This window comes from Hemibagrus wyckioides, linkage group LG15 (assembly GCF_019097595.1).
Source record: "Hemibagrus wyckioides isolate EC202008001 linkage group LG15, SWU_Hwy_1.0, whole genome shotgun sequence".
Classification (NCBI taxonomy): Eukaryota; Metazoa; Chordata; class Actinopteri; order Siluriformes; family Bagridae; genus Hemibagrus; species Hemibagrus wyckioides.
The window spans coordinates 14100091-14121901 of record NC_080724.1 but is presented as its reverse complement, the minus strand read 5'-3'; the positions used below and the strand labels follow the sequence as shown (position 1 = coordinate 14121901).

The window sequence follows — 21811 nt, the reverse complement described above, 5'->3', positions numbered from 1 at the left end:
TGTAGAGCTGAGGCAGTTGAACACTTCAAACAGAGGCATCAGTGTTTGAGCGGAAAGTGGATGGGATCATCAGACCAATCTAGACAAACTACATCATCATCCCCTTACATCCCCATCTCTTTTGTCTCTTTGACCCGGGCTTTTAAGTTCATGGAATATTGCAAAAAACATCTTTACAGTGATTAATCAAACTCTTCATGCACTGGAACTGGGACACTCTCAGACTAAGAGGTCCAGTACGGCTATGTGGAGAGTGACATTTTGTTTTCCCCTTTGGGGGATCTGGCACACCTTTTATTCAAGTGGTCTAATTAAGAAGACTTGGCTCCAGTCTCCATCTCAAACTAGGTGAAACAGACAATAAACCCATCACAAATTGTTAGTCTGAAGACTGGACCGAGAGATTCTGTGCACTGGTCATGAGCTCTGTCATGGAGAGCAGAACACTGCTGCTCTGTTCAGGTCCTGGCTCAGTATGACCAGCAGGGTTGCCAAGTCTCCGCAAAATTCCCAGCCCAAGTACATCTTAAAAACTGCAGAGTTCTAAAACAAGACCAAAAAGCATGGGAAATGGGATATGAAGATTTTTTGTTTTCATTTTCTCAGTCTTTGAGAAAATGCTCTTCACTTCAATTCCTGAATTCCAAAAATCTACAATATGCCTTTGTGTCATTGCTTCATGCAAACATGATGAATTCCATGATCTCAGTTTTCCTTTTCCAATCTTTTCTTCATATCTTACAACAGGGATGATTTTCCACGTTGTAGATATACTGTCTGAACATACGGGCATAGAAATTGCTTAGATTTTCTTTAAAAAAGACCTTAGCAGCAACAGATTATTTTTTAAAATAGCCCAAAAAATATCCTTTATTAACATGCTTTTTTCACTCACTCATGAGCCCATTTTGGTGTAAGGAATGCAACCCTGGCAGCCCCAGTGACCAGCTCATATACAATGACATCAAATGTATTATGTAATATGGATAAAAGTGCAGACAAATTAACCAAATGTAGACAAATTAGCCCTTAAATATTTCACATAATTCATGTATACAATACTGACACAACACATTAAGTCCAAGCTGACATTATTTGTTATTTTTAAGTTGATTTATTTTTAATTAACTGAAGTTTGGATTAAATTCATTCAGTTTAAGTGACCGAAACATAACTTTAAGCTCCACTGGTATATGTTATGTGTTTCTACTGCGACAGTAGAGGTGTCATAAATAATGTATTTAATTGTATAGTATAGTCAATATTGTATATAGTAGAAGTAGTTTGTTGTGCATCATTGCAACACATTGTACCAAAATGTTTTTTTTATCCTACACTCTCTAACTAACTATTTGTTTTACTGAATAATTAATAGCAGTCACTAAATAATGTGATTTAAAAGAAATCATTGAATAATAACAAGAGAATTTAAGGGGATCCTGGGGTAGAACTGAGATATGGTAAAAATGGATGTATAACATTTCACATTTTGCTCTTAAATGAATGACAAGGCTTATTCCAGTTAACAATTATTGTTGTTAAATTCTCTGAGGTCAAACATCATGACAACTGATTTTCTTTACCTTTTTGTAGGTCAGATTTGCACAGTAGGTTGGAAGAAACATGTTTCCATGGGATGTTAACTCACATTAACTTCATTAACTTGCTTGTGTAATTTTCATTGTTATGGCAATACCGTATGGCAATGGTAGAGTTTCTTATATTTTCTTCAGTCATTTAAGTAACATGAGTTCTAATTGGGCACTGCGATGGACTGGCGACCTGTCCAGGGTGTACCCCTGCCTTTCGCCCTATGTGCACTGGGATAGGCTCCAGCAGACCCCCGTGACCCTAATTAGGAATAAAGCGGGTGTAGACAATGGATGTATGGATGGATGGACTTCTAATTGTGTTAGAATTCTGTAAGTAAATGTAACTTTACTGAAATACTCTCTTTTTATAAGGACTTATAGCACCTGAAATTATAGTGACTTTGGTGTTTCACCTCTGAGATATAATGTCTATTCAAATTAACCTTTATGTCAGGCCTATTCATGTAATCCATTGTAAAATGTTACTAAAATTCATTTGCTTCAAACATTCAGGGAGCTATCGAAGAGAGCAGTAAGTCAGAAATAAACTGAAGAACGCTGAAAAAACCCACATAGACATGGGAGGAACATGCCAAACAGAGAGACACCTGAGCTCAGGATTGAAATGGAGACTCTGGAGATGCAGTGATACCTGCTGCATCACTGTGCCACCCTTAAACATGTACAAACACACACACACACACACACACACAAAGAGTATACTGTATATGTTTATGTAATGTTTCTAAAGGTTTCATATGGAATATGGCCCTCAGGTCAAATACTACAAAAATCTGTAAAAATGAACCTCTAAACATCCATTTCTAAAGTATATACAGTAAATAACTCATGGTTTGTGTTTTCTTTATTTTATTTAAGAATTAATTCTATCTATCTGGCCTTGTCATTTTGGATCCACACATAATAAATCGAAATAAAAGCAGAGAAAATGACAAAAGCTACACTCATTTTTTACAATATTATAGAGAATATTCAGAGAAAGAGAAAGAATGTAGCAACTGAACACATAGCTGGACATTTGAGTCTGAGCAAACTATAAAGGAGACTGCTGAAGCACTGCTGTTGTTAATCACTGTATGTGTGACCTACATTACAAAACATTTAGTCCAAGTAACATCGCTAATCCTTTACATCAGAAAAATGAGTTCTACTTCTAAACAATAAAGTGGGATGAACATCATTACTATTAGACAGACGAGAGGAGGAAACATAAAAAAAAAAGAAGGAAAAACTGGTATGCAGTGGAATCTTTTCATATAAAATGTGAAAAGTTCATAACAGGAAACAATAATCAAAAGCCTGTCTAGGACAATTCAATCTGATTTCCCTCATTTTGAGCAATTTGGCAGAAAGCCTGGGATTGTACCAGGAATGAATAAAAGGTAAAGTAAACTGTTTCGCATGGGAAGTGCGTAGTAAGGGAGCAGCCCATTCCTGTTTCTCTATTGTGAATGAGACCTGTCCACACACCTGACTGGGTGCCTCATTTGACGTATATACAATAATATTGTTGTTATGAACCCTGATGAGAAGGAGGATGCAGCACAAAGCAACATAAACAGGACGAGGACACCCCGTGACTCTGGGGACTCGCTGCTGATACACTTCAGCATCCCCTTGTGGACTATCATATTACACAACTTTAACACCAGAGGCTGTGAATGTCTACATGCGGACAGTTGACATATATCAGTGAGCAACTGAAAGTCAAATCCATTCCATAAGTAACCCATAGTCACAAGTACATGGTACAAGTAAGTTTTAAAACACACGTGTTCTCTCAAGCCTTTAATTCTGAATGAACCCTTGGAATTTTGCACAGATCAGGCATAACATTATGACCACCTGCCTAATATTTTGTTGACACCTTTTGCTGCCAAAACAGCCCTGACCCAACTGAACTATTTAATTCATGTTACCAGTCAAATAAACTAATATCTACACTCTCAGGAAAAAAGAGTGTTATTTACTTGCCTTCAATCTGTATTATTCACCAGAAAACATGTATTAGGTGAACCTTTGAATATAGATTTACGATATGTTATTGGATTGTAATTACATTACACGTTCCATTACATGGCCATCAAGTAAAAGATGCATTTTAAAGGTACCAGATGTACACAGAACAGGCATAACATTATGACCACCTGCTTAATATTGTGTTGGTCCCCCCTTTTCCCCCCAGAACAGCCCTGACCCGTCATGCACTGTGTATTCTGACACCTTTCTATCAGAACCAGCATTAACTTCTTCAGCAGTTGAGCAACAGTAGCTAACCATCTAACCATCACAATTTAACCCCTGTCAAACTCGCTCAAATCCTTACGCTTGCCCATTTTTCCTGCTTCTAACACATCAACTTTGAGGACAAAATGTTCCCTTGCTGCCTAATATATCCCACCCACTAACAGGTGCCATGATGAGGAGATAATCAGTGTTATTCACTTCACCTCTCAGTGCTCATAATGTAATGCCTGATCAGTGTATGTTGTCCATAGCATTTTCCCTTCCTCTCTCTCTTAGACTTGAGGATCTGAAACGTTTTGCAGGCAGGGATCCCTTAAACTGTAAAATATATTGAGTACATATTTATTTTACAAATGGAATCCAACTATTCGAATATGAGGCTCAATAGCTAAGATTAGATTTTAAATTAAAGTGTAATTATATGTGTGCAATTTATTAGAGGAATTCAATATATGAACTTATAAAATTTCTCATTTCTGATCCCATCAACACCAGGTTGCTGTAACAAACATCTTAAATATTAAATAGCCATTTTTCTGTTTAATCCGGTTTTAAATTGAAAACCCGAATTTTTAACATCATCCCAGACTTTCAGTTTATTGTATGCTCAAACAATTGATGTACACTAATATCAGCACTTAGAAGTGCTTGAGTAAATTGATGTAGTACTTTTAATATACTTAAATATAATACAGCACATTAAAAGTAAAATAAATGCCTAATAATAATGCCTAATTAAAAATAAATGATTAAACAGATTAACCTAAACAGCAGAAAATCTCCCATAACACCATAACCTGCAGAGATATATGTGTTTGTTTGCTGTTCAATCTTTCCAGCTGCTAATAAATTTATAAGGCTCATGTCACTGACCTTCTGACTAAAAAATGTTCAAAAGATTTAGCCAATTATTTGTCTGTCACCATGGACTCAATATAAGGACTCACTCTTTTATACACAGCCAAAGCCATTTTGGTTTTATCACCATATTAAATCATAGGCTAGCAAGAACAAATTAGTGACTTTCCCAGGACCACACAATTGACCTGTACCCTGGCCATGTGCTTCAGCATGCACATGTGTGTAAAACATGCTGTAATGGCCAACCTTCATTAAACTCTGTTCCTCTGTACAAAAGAACCTCCAGCTGTATGCTTTCATAGAGACTATATGAGGTACAATAAAGAATAAAGCACAACCGGGTGTGTAGTTATAGACAAATATCACAGGGTGGTATGAGGTGGTCCAGTGTTAATTGGAGTTTCTGTTACCACCCCAAAGTTGATTATTTTCCAATGACAACATTTTGAAACTATCTAGCAAAAATAAACAGATTTTTCCCTCTCCTTTGACATTCTAGGAACAAAAAGCACAGGGGTTAAGTTACAGAGAATTATGGATTGGTATAAAGCATCGACACTGGATACTCCTTCCATAAGTGTTAAATAAACATCCTTTTGACAGACATATCAACATATCTCAATCTCTTCATTAAATAATAAATAATAGTGTTAGATTATATGGAAACTCCACTGAGTTGATCATTTACCATTCTGTCAGAGCAGTACAGACAATCAACATCATCCGACCAATCAGATTTGAGAACGCAACAGGACTGTGATGTAGGAGCATTAAAGAAAGTTAAAGCTAGATGCGATATACGTGACAATACAAACAGGAAGTTGGAGTTGATGTTTATTTTTTAGTGAATATTAGTGTCTGTTCACTCTCTCTCTCTCTCTCTCTCTCTCTCACTCTCTCTCTCACACACACACACACACACACACATACACACAGCTAGTTAATTTCAGTCCCATTAATCCATTGAACATACAGATGGTTTTCTTGCTCTAACACACCAGATTAAAGATTAGGAGGAACAATAAAAAATGTAGCAGATAATAATAATAATAATAATAATAATAATAATAATAATAATAATCATCATCATCATCATCAGTGGCATATTGTTTTCCCTACATCTTAAAATTGTCATGTCACAGGCAATCGACCTGCCAGTAATCCCCGTGGAGCCTTTTTTATGACCCAGAGTAAAGGACAAGAAATAGGATAACTGTCTCTAGAGAGAGAAAGATGAACCTGAGACAAGCTTTATTGTATTAACACAAGCGCTTCAGTTTAACCCCAGTCTTTTGCTGAACCCTTTTCAATTTATGTGCAACGAACCACTTAAATGCAAGCAGCTGGGAATAAACTCCTGGCTCTCACTGCAGACACACACAACAAATCAACAGGCTCTACATGATTTGTATATTGCTAACACCAGGGAAGGATCACTTGTTTTCAAATGTTTTGTTAGAGATAAGTGCTTCTAATAAGAGCTTTAAATATGTTCTGCTTGCCATCTGGCCAACATTACAATTACTGTGTGTTTTGAAAGGTCCACATGGTAGCACTGTTGACATACACATAATGGACCTTCTGAGTCACTGGCAGGGCCTCACAGCTTTACAAATTAGCCTGTTGCAGTAAGTGCAGTGGCACACGTGTTGTCTTATACTAAGGTGACCAAGCTGAATCCCGTCAACCAAAAATTCTGCAAATCTAGCCCCTAATGACATTTAGTGTTATATGCTTCCTATGCAAGACTGAATGGGAGATGAGCTAATAATATCAAGGTCTCATTTTCCAGATGTTGCCATTTGAGACAGCATCTGCAATGCAATCTATATTTAATCATTTGTACTGTAGTACAAATAACATGCAAGTTTTCTAAATAGATAGTTAACTAAGGTATATGAATTAGCCATATCATTTTATATGCTCTATCTATCTATCTATCTATCTATCTATCTATCTATCTATCTATCTATCTATCTATCTATCTATCTATCTATCTATCTATCTATCTGTCTGTCTGTCTGTCTGTCTGTCTGTCTGTCTGTCTATCTATCTATCTATCTATCTATCTATCTATCTATCTATCTGAGAAATAATCATATGAGCTCACATAAAGGTACCTTTTTTGATCATGTTTATTCCCTCAAGTTGCACATTAATTCACCATGTAAACACCATCTGAAGATGTGATCACATTTACAAAAATATTAAGAGGGTAAAAATACTGAATCGTGTAAATCAACCATATGTGAGGAAAACAAGATGCATTACATTTGAAACATTGGCACATGAATAAGAAAACATGTCCTATGTGCACATATGAAAAGTTTTATATACGAGTAGACATGAATTAAAATTCACATTGATCGTAAGATTATTCACATGTGAAATTCGTGTGACTTTTCTGAGCGGTTATTAACCTAATAGGTTTATCTTCTCGCATAAGTTTCCTACAGTTCATTTCATTCTTGGCAAATGTACAATCCTTTAAAAAACTATCAGCCAGCTGCAGCTGTTCATGAGAAAGCTAATTATGTGCACATAGCAACAGTGCTCTAGGAGGCATTATAGGTTACTGCTTATAATAATCTCATTAACGAAAATGATGTTTTCCGTGTAATTTCTGCATATATTCCCTACAGTACAGCCTCCTGCATGTAACTTATTTCAATCTGCTGTCTGTGTCTCTACTGAGTCTTGAGTATTGATGATGTGTTTATAATTATACCGCGCTGTGGAGTTTTTTTTAATGCACTGTATTCTATTGTGTTGTATCGTATGGTGTTTATGCTACTGTATTTCTGTAGAACCATTCCCATAAATAATCTGAATGTAAATCTGAAACAACGTTGAGCCAGCAGTGCTGTAAATGTAATGAAAGTGTTTTAACCAAACAGCAAAAGGGCACAGCTACACTGGCAGGGCTGAGCCGGATATTTGACTAGGAAAAACAAACACATCTAAATAGGATTAAAGTGTTGCATGTACGTGCAATGCTAAATAATAATCTAATTACTCCATGAATCCAGGCCTGGTCTGCTCCTTTAGGGCATGTTAAGCAGACAGACCTGCACTCATCATCTCTCAGCTACATGCGGTTACAATGAAAAGGTTTCATTTACGTCTTTTACATTTACATTTATGGTATTTGGCAGACGACCTTATCCAGAGCAGCGTACAAAAGTGCTTTAAAGTCTCCATCAATGAATACATCAATTCTGGTTCATTAGGACACAGACTAAGGAAACCATCTAAAAACTCTGTTGGGAAGAAATATAGTATTTTTTTTAATGTATAAACAAACAGGTAAATATAAGTAAGCACTAGTAATTAATATTGGGGGTAAATAGATATAAAGGATTGAATAGAATAACTTACTGCTTTGTTAGTCTTTCCACTGACCAGACCAGTGGTCTCAGAAGGGTGGCAGATGGGCAGTTTGGATTCGTCCGTGCCACTCATGACTTTGTCAGGAGTGAAATGAAAAAAGAAGAACAGGGATGGAGAGATGGAGACAAAGGATAGGGCAGGTGTGAGCAGCTGTCTGTTTTTCCTGTAGAAAAGATAACATCAACAACCTCCTACTCATAACACGTAATACATGTGCACACACACACACACACAAACACATACACATATATATCTTCATATCTTCCATACACTTCTTCAAGCCTTTGCTATAAGTTTAAGCATTACAGAAAAATTGAATTTTTTATTAATTATTTTGTAAAAGTAATCCACATTTTACAATATACATTTTGAAGTGGAATTACATTATAATCCTCATAACCTTCACTTGTCTGCTACAGTTCCAGGATCTAAGGGATGGGATGATAGCAAGATGCGAAGATAAAATAATGCACAGTTGACGTTTATACATATTTTGCCTTTTTGTTTGAATCTGTCCACTTTGTGATGTTTTTTGCTAGTATAAAAAAAGGAAGACTTTTGTGCAGAATTCATGAGTAGAGAAAACTTTTGCACTTAACCGTAACATGATGATGAGTAGCAACAGTGCAGATTTCGCTTCAGTCTTCAAGCTTTATAAAATATTACAAAAATTGTCCAGAAGATGGCAGCAGTAGGTTTGATGTATTTCTATGCACAAAAATTTTTCAAATCATAGTCAAGAGAGAAATTAATTACATAACTAATATTCAAGCATCACTGTTTAGAAACCTACATCCTTCATATATTTTATATGTTGCATACTTTATAAACTGTTCACTGCAGCTTGTTTGGATGCCGACGTAATTGTCACACATATCGCTGGAAACTATTTCAGGTTTGAGCAAAGGTTTTTGGCGAAGTTGCTTTTTAGACAGAGCTGTGGGTTTTATCATTAATATTTCAAAGCCCCCATACATAATGTATGATGTCTATCATAATTGCACACATTGATCTTATCTTGTGAATAGTATTGATTTTTTTTTTTTTGTCACACAGGCCTGCTTATGCTAGACCACACTAAAAAATAGCTTCTTGTAATATTTCTGTAAAGAGTGATAGATCAACATTGATTTAACCATGAAGTCGAAGTAGAAAACTTAAATCTAGGATTAAAAAAATAACAAAATGGCAGGTTTCAGTGTAATGGGACTTCATAAGGACAGAGGAACCTGAAATTTGAATGTCTCATTGGCAGAGTTTGACACTGACAAAGCCAAGTTGCAATTTAAGTCAATGAAAGTGCATTCAGTGACCAGATTAAACCACAGGTTTCTTCCAGGTTCCCTGATTTCCCACCACCTCCCAATACCATGCTGCGAGGTGCATTAGTTGCTCTAAATGACCTGTAGGTGTGAATGAGTGTGTGAATGGTGCCCCGTGATAAACTAGAGTCCCATAAAGGGTGAATTCCCACCTCACGTCCAGTGTATCTGAGCTCTGACCAGCAGGAAGTAGTTGAACAAAAGGACTGTGCATGTATCTGGTTGTTATAAGCCATACATACACAACACATTTTTGCTTTTTTTCAGGGCTGCACGATTTGACATTTCCCATGTTTGTAACATGCAAATGAGTGAAGAAGTTTGCATACCCCAAGGACAAAATGAAAACATCAACAAGAAAACATTCAGTGTGTTCGTTTTTAGGACTGTTTGATTTTCAGTATTGTAAAAGAGTAACGACTCTCACTGATTCGGGTATCACACAGAAGAGCATGGATTTCTGTTGAGTCTAGCTCCTCTTCAGGTTTGCATTGATCTTGTTGCCTCTGGCTTGCTCATTTAAATCTTTTCAATCTATCCAGATTCCTGTGAAGCTGCTTTGTTGTAACGGCTAACATTAACACACCATATAAACAAAATCTAAGTCAATTTAATGTTGTTGTTTTTTTTAACTTGGTTGTAATTGTCACAGTCCACTTGGAAGCACAAGAAGATGAATGTTGTAACCATATAACTAGAAAGACTACCAGGAAGCAGGTTTATAAGTGTGAGCGATCCTCTGAAGAAAATGTCATGTTTCTAGGTGTGACTGTGGAGTTTGTTGAGGTGGACACAACAAGAGACAGAGGCTGGGTTCCTTTGTGTAGACTGTGGTGTAACTGATTGATAGTCCAGAGCAGGGAGGTAAGGGCCACTCGTATATATGGGGGCAATTATAGTGACAGTGCGGCGTTTACAGCCGAAAAGAAACAAAGCTTGGTGCGAGCATTACCCATTTTCTGCACATGACAACGGCCTCATAAAGAGTGATGGATCTTCTGCCATAAGCCTCTGTGCTAGTCACCTCCATCCCACCCACTGGAATAAGCTGTCATTAAGAGGAGGGCTCGTAAACTGGAGGCTTAGGGTGGATGGTGTAAAAAACAAAAAAAACCACCCATTCTAGCTTCTCACTTCTGCCTTTCATCCTCTCCAGTCCTCTCTTCTCAATCTCTCATCCTGTCACAACTCAGAGAATAATATTTTCCGTTAAATCTCCACTGATATATCTGATTTGTAAAGAAAAATGAATGTCGATTCATTGCTATGGATAACAGCATACCTACTCCTGACCGTCACAACAGTTATATGGAAGCTTTAACCTGCTACAGTTACAAAGAGCAATCCATTAAATTGCTTGTGTTGCATTAAGCATGTGTTTGTCCAGGCCTGTTTATCACTACAGGTGTTTAGCCTCAGGTACCTATTAATCCTGGCTACAGTGGCTGATTCTAAGAGCCCTACTGCTATTGTAACTGGCAGGAGATTAGTATCAACAGGAGTGCTGACAACAGGAAGTTGTAAATTAGTCTCCAGGAAGCTGAGGTGGCGTACCGGGGAGACCTGCTGTTTCTGATCAGGAGGCAAGAAGGTAAGAAAAAGCTTGACCGAACACAACTTTTCTGAGACTAAAGCTGTACTTTAATAAGGAAAATGAAGCTATGAATTAAAGCTATTTTACACTTACATTTGTTTCTAAATAGCTAGCAGCCAGACACAAGGAAATTAAATAGGTCTGATTCATGGATATAGACCAGACTTCTATTCCTCACTTCTAATAGTCATTGTAGACTGTTCTTATTAGTTTCACTGCAATTCATATTAGTAACTGAGAGATGAATAGACCATAAAAACCCATAAGAATTTGGCCAAAAAAAACCCCACCTGCATTTGTTAAGAGAATCATAATGTAAAGTGCATTTGTAACATGGCTTGGCACCCTATATAATCATTTCCATCTTTTATTCTTATTTCATGCCTTCTTCTATCAGTAGAAAAATGTCATTTATAGAAAGAGTTATAGGCAACTTTTGAGTTGAATCCAGCATGTTGGCTGTCTGAGATCTGCAAAAACAACACAGTTTAAAAGAAGTACTGTAAAATGAAGAAACGAAAAGATGCTTAGTACAACCTATCAGCTGATTTCTTTATAAAGAAGTGTACTTAAGAAAATTGTTATGCGATTTTAAAGCAAAGGATGGCTACGCCAAATAGATATAGTCTCATAGTAAAGTTAATCATCATGAAAGCACCATTGTGCTTAAATTATTACTTTACATGTCCGTAAGACATTTGCATGTCAGCTGCTACACAGAGATTAAATAAAGCAGGGTTTGACCAAAATAACTCATTATAAGGACAAGTGCAAAGAATTGACTGGTTCCGCTGGTTAAAAGTCTCACCACAAGTGGGTCATACTTCTCATCATGTGAAACTGGTGCATATGTCTGGCAAGTAGCTATGCAGTGGTACTCTAAAAATCTTCCCTATTAACAATATCATCCTTCCATCTTTCCATATAGAGGATTTTCTCTTCCTCTCCTCACACATATAAGGGAAGCATAAGGAACTTATTATCAGAGTAGAAAATAGCACAATAACCTCCTTTATTTCCCTCTCTGTTCTCTGACCTGTCTAATTATCTCAGTGCTGCCTCGGCACCTGTGAGTCTCATACTATTATATCCTCCATCACTTAACAGCCTAAAGTGCAGCACCGTCCAGTTTCATTTCCGAAAACTTTTATTACCCCATGCCATGGTTGCAAGCAAATCACTGATATCTGAGTATGGCATGCCAGTGAAATGCTACAGATTAATCATGGCCCTTTAAGTGCTTGTCATTCAGGAATGATTGCTTTCTCACACTTGTTGCTGAGAGGGCTTGTAAAGCCGGGGCGGCTCGGGTCACGCAGCAGAAGTGTGCTGTAGGCCGCTTTGCTATAAACGGCACCAGTCGTAATGAGACGCATGAGAAGGCTTCAAGAAGATGAAGGGTAGGGTGCACTTGGAGGAAGGATGTTTGGTGTGCTAAGGTGACAGACTGAGGATAAAACACTGTTTTCAGTAGCCCAGCTGCTATGCCTGTAAAGGTCCTGGTGTGGATTTATGGCAGAAAATCTGTCTTTGATGGAAATATTGTGCTTGTTCAGGTTTACTAACTCTGCTGTAGTGTAAGTGGTGGTTCAAGGTTCCAAATTCACAATCATTTTAATGCCTGTGTGCAGTTTTTTCATGTTCTTTCATAGTAAACATTTTCTATGGTTTCTCCACTTTCCTCTCACTTCCTCCCGACATTAAATAGCCCCAGGAGTGAATGAGCGTGAGACTGTGTGTGTGTGTGTGTGTGTGTGTGTGTGCATGATGTCCTGCAGTGAACTGCCAGGGTGTTCTGGGCTACACTCCAGATGTGGGTCAAAATAAAGTGGTTATTGAAAATAAATAAATTAGTCTAAAATGTTTGACCAAATCCAGACTAAATGTATATCCAAATTTCAGACACAGAAACAAACAACTGATTTTTTCGGTCCTCATGTACTAACAAACACGTCTCTAACCCACTACTAAGATGGCAATAATCTTTCTGCGGTTGAACGTGAATGGTAAATGCAGTGTTCCTTATGTAACAACAGCATCTCAGATGTCTTACAGTTCTGTCACAGCAATTCTACTGGAGCAGAGAACAAGAGAGGAGAGTGGGAGGAGAGGGAGGGTGAGAGCAGTACAGGGAGGTCCAGAGTGACATGCTGCCCTGCGATTGGACACAAAAAAGTCACATGCTTGCTTTTGGAATGCTAATTCATGCTGAATTTTTTTTCCCTCCTCCTGAGCTCTTCCTCAGTGCCTGGTGTAGTCTGTCCTGTCGGACAGAGCCGCACTCAGACATGGTGTAGGATATCAGGAAAGGAACGAGAGCAAGGGGAGAGGACGAGGTCTCTGAAGAAGGTATGGACATGGAGATTTGTTGCTTTCTGCACATTGCATGTAGCCTTTATAACCTTATACATGCTGCAGGGTTGAGAATCTTGCTATTTATTACCTCTGGCTCTCTCTCTCTCTCTCTCTCTCTCTATATATATATATCTATATATGTGTTTGTGTGTGTGTGGGTGGGTGGGTGAGTGGGTGTATATATATATATATATATATATATATATATATATATATATATATATATATATATATATATATATATATATATATATATATACACCCACTCACCCACCCACCCCCATATATATATATATATATATATGAGAGACGGAGTGAGAGAAAGAGAGAAGGTTGTACATACAGTATTAGTGTTAGTATGTATAAGAGAAACTGTCTTTCTCTGCATGTGTTTTCTTATTCAACATGACTGTTTGTTCAGTTGGATTCCACCACATACTCTACTGCTGTGTGTTGAATTTCTGCTCTGAAATGGACAAATGGTTACTAGATGGACTGAGTGATCTGGCTGGGATACAAAGCGCACATATATTTCCCTCTAAGGCAGTTTTGTCGTGCTCTTCAGAGTTTCTTTTAAGGAATATACTTGAGACAATCAGTGTGACAGAAGAGCAGATTTTCTCATAATGTCCCCTAATTTTGTCCACTTGAGAAATGGTACATTTAAAACCTTTCTAGACCCCACTTAATCCCCAAGAGGAGACGGCGCATTGAACACCGGAAGAGCGTTCTACTATTGACCTGTGGGGTGCTGATATGACGTGTTTAACCACACTGCATCTCAAATAACATGACCATCTGCACCTTTTCCACACACTTTAGTCTCACCCCCTGATTTGTAAACAAAATCACAAGACTCAAGCCACGCTCGCCTTGCACTCGTGTCCACTCTGTGCTGAGCTAAAAATGATACTCTTATTCCCAGCAAACCCCAAACCTGTCTGCACTCTTACTTTGCATAAGGTTTGTATTGAAATATGTAAAAAATTAGTCACCTGTGCATCAGTGCAGACAAGGGTTGAAGGACATGATCTACTTTGCATCTTCACATCTTTACAAGCAAGCTTTAGAGGAAATACAGGTGTACTTTATATTGTTGATTCACACAGCTAAAGGGCAGGAAAGAAGAAGTAAAACTTGTCCTACAGTTTGGATCAGAGCACTAAGTGGAAATAGACTGGTCTTAATGTCCATGATGCTGGAGGATTTAGTTACAACCAAAGTATATGAGTTTGCATGAAATAAAAAACAGCTCACTGGCTATTTAAAGGTAGCCCAGTAAAAGACTGACCTATTCCACACCCATTACATTACATCACAACAATTAATATAAAAATGCCTTGTAAAATTTGAATGTAGTTAACAGCATAGATTAAACTTCCATTAACTAACATTATTTACTGCATTAGTTCACAGTAACAAAATATGAGCTTAAGTATTAATAAACCGTAAGTAAAATAATGCAAATGTACGAATTGACATTTAATTACAGCATGTTATTGAGCATTGTAGGCTTCATTTTTTCTCGTTGATGGTATAAAACAAATGTTGCTTGTTTGGCTTATCATTAAAAAGGCACTGATTAATATGTGTTAATGATGTTAGTGATTTGTTCGCATTAAATCATGTCTCCGGGGCATTATAAATCTTGTAAGTAATTCTTTCTTCAGTGTCCTCATATTACTACATATTTTGTCAAAAATAAATGGAGAGTAGCTATGAGAGAGATTTATACACATTGAGAATTTTGCAATGTTTCCAAGGTAGTGTGTGTTTGAGGACAGTTTAGCATACGATTTGTATTGAATATTCATATGGGTCTTAATGTTGTAATATAATGTATATACTCAATAATAATCCTTTCACCTGCAGCCCCAAAAAAGTTCAAGAATAGCCATAGTGAAAGCTGTGGATCTGCCTGTAATATTTTGAAGGCCTTGTGTAAAACAAGTAAAACAAAATGATTGAAAGGATTGATTTTCATACCATTGTTTAAAGCTCATTACTAAGTAAGTAAGGAAGTTGGTCTGAGTTGTAAATGTACTGACAATGCCTGTGAAAGTGTGTGACAAGTGTATAACAAAGCAATTTGCATTTACATTTACATTCACATTTACATGTACACATATACTGTAGGGCAGCAGGTTTCCATAATAAGTCACTGTTCCACAAGGTCATAGTGGATCTGGAGCCAATCTCTGGAACACTGGGTGTAAGGCTGGAAAACACCCTCAGAGAGATGACAGTCCATCACAGGACACACACGCACATTCACAAAAATGAATTCACACAAATTACAGTAGCAATCCATTCTCAAGCATATTTCGGGAGGTCAATTAGAAACTCCAGATAGACCTGAGCTCAGGACTGGAGTTCTAAAGCGTCATTACTAATTGCTGCACCACGCTGATGCCCTGTCATGTCATCAACTTGATTCAAAACATTCAGCTGCTTTATACGTATAGTGTATAAAGCATATTTTCAGAAGGTGGGAGGAAACCAGCGAACCCAGAGGGCAAATAGAAATTCTACATAGAAAGTAACCTGAGTACAGCAGAATAAACTACTGAAATCCACTATACAGGCAAAATGTTATGGACACCTGACCATCACACCCATGTGGCTTTCTGCACATCCCGTTACAGATTATTTAGATTTATTTATTTACAGATTACACCATTTTCTCTTATAATAATCCACTCTTCTGTAAAGGCTTTCTACTAAATTTTGGAGCGTGGTTATGGGGATTTTTTGACTCATTCATCTACAGGAGCATTAGTGAGTTCAGACACTGATGTTGTGTGAGAAGGCTTGAGATGTAGTTGGTGTTTTCCAGTTCATCCCAATGGTTTGCAGGGAAATCCTAATAATACAGCATACATAGACATCCTCTATAATTGTGTGTAGGAGCTTGGAGAAGAAACACATACAGTATGCGTGTGATGGTCAGGTGTCCACAAACATTTGACCAATAAATGTAAATGTAAAATGTGTATTTAATTCATTTATTTAAACCAAAGAGTATATGTTGACATCACATTTGGTTACTCGAGAATCTCGAGCTCTTCACTCATGGTGACATTCTCCTGATCTTCTACCTGATGTAACCCAGCCATGCGGACAATCTCAGTGCAGCTTACTGTATCACTCATTCTCTCATTATGCCTGTCCAAATGAGTCATTTGTCAGCAGGTAGTATATTTGCTGAACTCTCTTCAGCCCATCTTCTCTTTTCCAGCAGTCACTTTTGACCCCAAAGGAATGTTCACAGGGCTGTTTTATGTGTCGGAGTCCTACAAGCACATACTTGTTGCACCCAATTATTCTCTTAACCATTTAAAAAGTTTGACAAGCTAAATCAGGAGTTGTTCTATTACAATATACATGCCCAAGTACATGTGTAAGTTATTTTGAAGTGTGTGCAGACACTTGTTCTATTTGTCGACTATCTCAAATGTTGAAAGACAACCAATAATGTTCATTTAGAACTAGGAGATGCAAACAGCAGGTTCATTGATACACAATTACACAATCGTAATTAAAGCATGTCGAGCCAAGATCGCTATCTGTGACATGCATGTTTTGTGGGTTTCCCTCGGGGTTCTCTGGTTTCTTCTATTCGATTCCGTTAAGGAAGCATGCTGTCAGGTGGATTCGCTAAACTAAATTGCCAGTAGATATGAAGGAGTGTGTGCATTGTGCACTGGGATGGATTGGTGTTCCATCCAAGGTGTATTCCGGGTGAGCGATAAAGCAGTCACTGAAAATGAACAAATAAAGGAATGTTGCTTTTTGTTTATAAAGGGATGGACACAGCAATTTTTCCACTTTCAAAAAAAAAAAAAAAACTCCAATTACTTGCAAACAGGTAAAACAAAATGTCACAGGCATGATGATTAAGAAAAAGTGAGTTCTATAGACAAAATAGATGTAGAAACTGTGTCGTATCACCTGATATCACGTTCATGCCACAAGATACATCAGTGAGACCAGATTGTGCCAATTCCAATGCACTGTATATGAACAGCCATGTTATATTATAAGTACTTGAAAAATCACTGCAGCATAAAGATCATCATTAAGTGGAAATGTGTGCCATATGTAACACACTTTATGCTAAAACTATGCTAAAAATGACTTTGTTTAAACCTGAACTGTGCTGCATTTAAAAGATCCTGCCTTCTAGAGCCCAGTGTCGTCCAGAATCCTGTCTCGCCGCTCAGCAGTGACTTTTTCATGATGGATGGATGTGACTGCATACAAAGTCTGTCAACTCCTTTGTCCTGTACTTTTTTAGAGGTGCCTGTCGCTTCACGCTTGAGTGGTCTGAAACAGGTGGCTGTTTGACCTGAGATGTGAGTTTGCTCAGGTGTTCAGCTGCCGATGCAACCGTCGCCGTTTGGCAAACTGCACAGGAGACACCATTTGTTTAGACAGAAGTGTGTCCACCAAATGTCCATCCCTCTCTGTTGTACCTCTGATGCTCTGTTTCTTCTAAGGATATTTATTTTAAAATACATGCTGTTTCTCCAGGCTGCTCTCTAAAGAAATCATGGCATCATTGAATAGCTCTTTACACCTGTGTTCTCTAAACACTTTCCCAGCCATAAGTCATGGCCTGGCAGGCTTTGAGGCTCTTTGTGAGTGGCGCTTCCCCCCGAGGCGCGTGTGGCTCTGATTTCTCTCCCAGTCAAGCGGCAGCTTTACAACTGCGTGAGTGTTGCTTCAGACAGAGGGAGCGAGACAGAGAGAGAGAAAAGTGTGGCAGGGTGGCTCATGCTGATTTCAAGTGCTAGTACAAAGGCAGCTGTTCACAGGTCACAGAGTTTCTTTCTACACTATACAGCATACAGTTTACATGTTTGATATCTGATCATGCTGGCAGCAAACTAAAACGCTTTTCTAATATACACCAATGCCAATGCTGCTTTATAGACCTCAGTTATAACAGCTTGTTGGTGTCATTTTTCCACCCCAAATGTTAAACACCACCGTTAAATGTATTTTCATTGTGTTGACAGTGTATAGTAAATTAAACATAATCAACTGCAATAATGGAGCCATTAGTTATAAACTTTTCTTTGTGTATTTAAATGTAGGTATATATTTCCACCATTCCTCTACAAAAAAAAATCAATCGTATAAACATTCCACTATAAAAAAATCTTCTCTTACTCTGACCTGGTTATATATATATATATATACATATATATAAATAAACTTATTCTTCAGAAGCAATCTCACATGCATTATCTTTATTTTGTAGAATTATTTAAATACACCTTGTAGTTTTTCAGATAAACTCATTTGTCTTTCTCAAGCAAGAGGCTCAAAAAATACAATATAAGAAAACAATCAAGGCATGGAGTAATGCAAATTGTTTCTTTTTTACATAACAGCTCTTTCTGAAGAGTTCCTTTCTCCACAATAATTTACCAACAATTACAATTTTCTATATCTAAAAGATATGGTCATATTTATTTGGAACATTCATAAAGCAAAAGAGTTCCTCTTATCGTTATGGCATCTGGAAATAGTCTTTCCTTTACTTTCTCCCGAAGTTACTAAGACCATCGATATGTGGCTTTGTACAAAGAAACTGCAGAAGACAACATCTTTTGTGTTTAGACTTAAAGATGTAGCTTTATGTCTCATAGCTACAACGTGCAGCACGTTGACACTGGTGACTCGAAAATGCAACACAACATTCTCCTAAGCAAAACCTTCACTCTGTTTTTTCTTTATTGAGTAATAGCATTTGTGATCCATATTGAATCTACTATACAGGATCCTGGGAATTAGGTCTATTGGAATCATAATATAATAAAAAAAAAAAACACATTAACATAATCGATTGATTCCCCCCCCCATATGTTTCAATACTTAACAATCAATAATACTCACTTTATTTAAAATGCACCATTAAAGTGCTACAGTAACAACCAAAGCAAAAGAAATCTTTTGTCAATTTGGTGAAATGCTTTGAGAAGACATCAGAATAAAATAATAGTTCGCTTTTTGTAGTTTTTGGTATTCAGGAAGACAGAGGAATCTGAGCTTAATTGTTTTGAGCTCATTTCATGCTTCAACTCCACAAACACTATAAAGGAAATTCATGGTTGTTTAGCTCAAACAAGTGAAATCATGAGACTATTACTGTCTTTTTTAAAAGCCTCAAATGATCAGGCTGTGTGGGCAAGTGATTTATATGTTAATGAGTCCAGGATAAACAATTCCTGCAAATTGTTTCTCAGATTTATCTAAAATTACACCTACATGCACTTCATGCTGCAAATGAGAGTGGTTATATAAAAAACTTCATCTTTGAGCTCTCTTCTTTTTGAAAAAGTGTGTATGCACAGATGGCTACTTATTCATTTTCTCTCCATCAGGCTGTTTTCATGCCTGTTTTATTGCTATAAGGTCACCTTGAAATGGTGCAATGAAACGAATGTTCGAATTTTCAATCAGCCACCTACACAATTTCATTTCCTGCTGAAATGCATTTGTAATAGTGCCTTCATAACGTTCAAGAGATACGGTCCTTCATATCCATCTAACTGGTCATGGAAAAACATATGATATACACCAGACATTGACCACAAGTATGTCAACATTACGATCACGGACTCCCTCGGCTGGGTTCTTCAATCAGCGAGACCATGACAGCAGGGGCCATATTTCAAACCGGTAGTCCCCCTGCAGACAAAGCAGGCAGGTTTATGGTGGATCTTAAGGAAATTAGGGCAACAAATCTTCCACTGGCAGGGTGCTACAAAGCAGGGAATGCACTAACGCGGCGGATGATGGAGAGCAAGGGAGAGAAATGTGGTAAGAGAGGACAAACGTCTTTACTCTGACTGCGGCAAACAGTAAATGGAAAGCAGAGAGCAGTGAAGGATTTATTAGCACCATGCTTGTTCACTTTTTCTTTATGGGAATAATGACGTTTAATTATGCTTAATGAGATTAAGTATTGAGATTGAGTTTATGTTTTTCAGTTGTATAGTTGTTATAATGAGTTCTTAAACAAATGTACAAGTTGTGTCTCCAACAAGTGTGGAAACTGTAACAGAAAAACCATAAAAAAGCTGAGGATTTCCTAAAGTTCCACTGATATGAGTTTATGGAGACTATTTGAGTAACTGGGGTGTGTTATTGCTCTCCAGTTTCTTACCAACAGTAAGTTTCTTACCGACACCCTGCTGACTCTGATACACCAGCTAATGTGTGACCAGTCCTTCCCCTCTCTCTCTCTCTCTCTCTCTCTCTCTCTTCCACTCCCACACCTGATTTATGACAGGTTGTCTCTGACTTACACTAAGCAGGCATGTTAAGAAGTGAACAGCATGTTACAAAGGCCCTTTGGCTGATATGGAAAACCTCAAAGCTCCTATAGCTTTGAATGATACTGCCTCTGACCTGCAGAGTAGGGTATGTACTGCTAGCTCGAATCTAGAATTAATCTCCAACGTATCCTTCAGATTTGCCGCTCTAGCTCTCTTACATTTTTCTTTGTGCATAATTTACAGAAGTCAGTATTCGCAGCATGCAGTGTTAGTGTGATTGGCCCCGTATGCTGAGAGCAGGGTGTCTGAGAACTCATTAGCTGGGCAGGAACACATGCTAGTTTATGTGATTAGTTTTAGCCATGTGTCATTCATAGCCATTGTCCAAGGTGGGTACATGATATCATAACTCATTACACACTCTATCATTTCAAGAGCGCTGACTGTTTTCTGGCAAAAGCAGATTTAAGTCCAGTGCAGGAAGCATGAACTGGAGACATGGTTGAAAAAGCTCTATGATATGGACAGTACTGGGAGTTTTGAAGCTGAATAAATAGTAATAAATCAATGGTTGGAAGAAGAGACGATAGTTTTATTGGTAATTGCACCATAGAAATAAGGATCCACATTATTAATGCTTATGCTAATAGTAACAGATCGTCCTGCATATTCAGAATAAATAGCTAAACACAATGAAAGCATGTATCTGTCATCTTCCACGTACTGAAAAATTGAAAACAAATTGAAATCTTATTTGTTACTTATACAATCATACAAAATACGACGTGGTGAAAAAGGAATAAAAATTGAAAATAGAATTGAGTGTACGAGAAGAGAAGAGAAGAGGAGAGGAGAGGAGAGGAGAGGAGAGAAGAGAAGAGAAGAGAAGAGAAGAGAAGAGAAGAGAAGAGAAGAGAAGAGAAGAGAAGAGAAGAGAAGAGAAGAGGAGAGAAGAGGAAAATGTATGCAATATATGTAATATGTGCTGTACCAAAATCTGGATGAGGTATTGTGTGTTGTGCATAAAAGTCTAGAAAAGTCTTTTGCACCTCACCGAGGAGTCAAAATAGTTCTTTGGATTGTTCCTTTGTGAGAATCCTTAATGGCTTTATGTAGAATGCCCTTGGAAAATGCAGAACC

At 37.6% G+C, this 21811-nt stretch overlaps 1 protein-coding gene across 2 annotated transcripts in view; it reads left to right on the top strand.

Moving 5' to 3' along the window:
• Positions 1 to 13263: 13263 nt before the first annotated feature.
• The window catches only part of phc2a (polyhomeotic homolog 2a (Drosophila)), a 39680-nt gene continuing 31132 nt past the window's right edge, over positions 13264 to 21811 (top strand). For both annotated transcript variants that reach the window (XM_058409242.1, XM_058409241.1), the window contains exon 1: positions 13264 to 13376. The gene's annotated coding sequence lies outside the window, so the exon portion shown is untranslated. The remainder of the gene's footprint in view (positions 13377 to 21811) is intronic.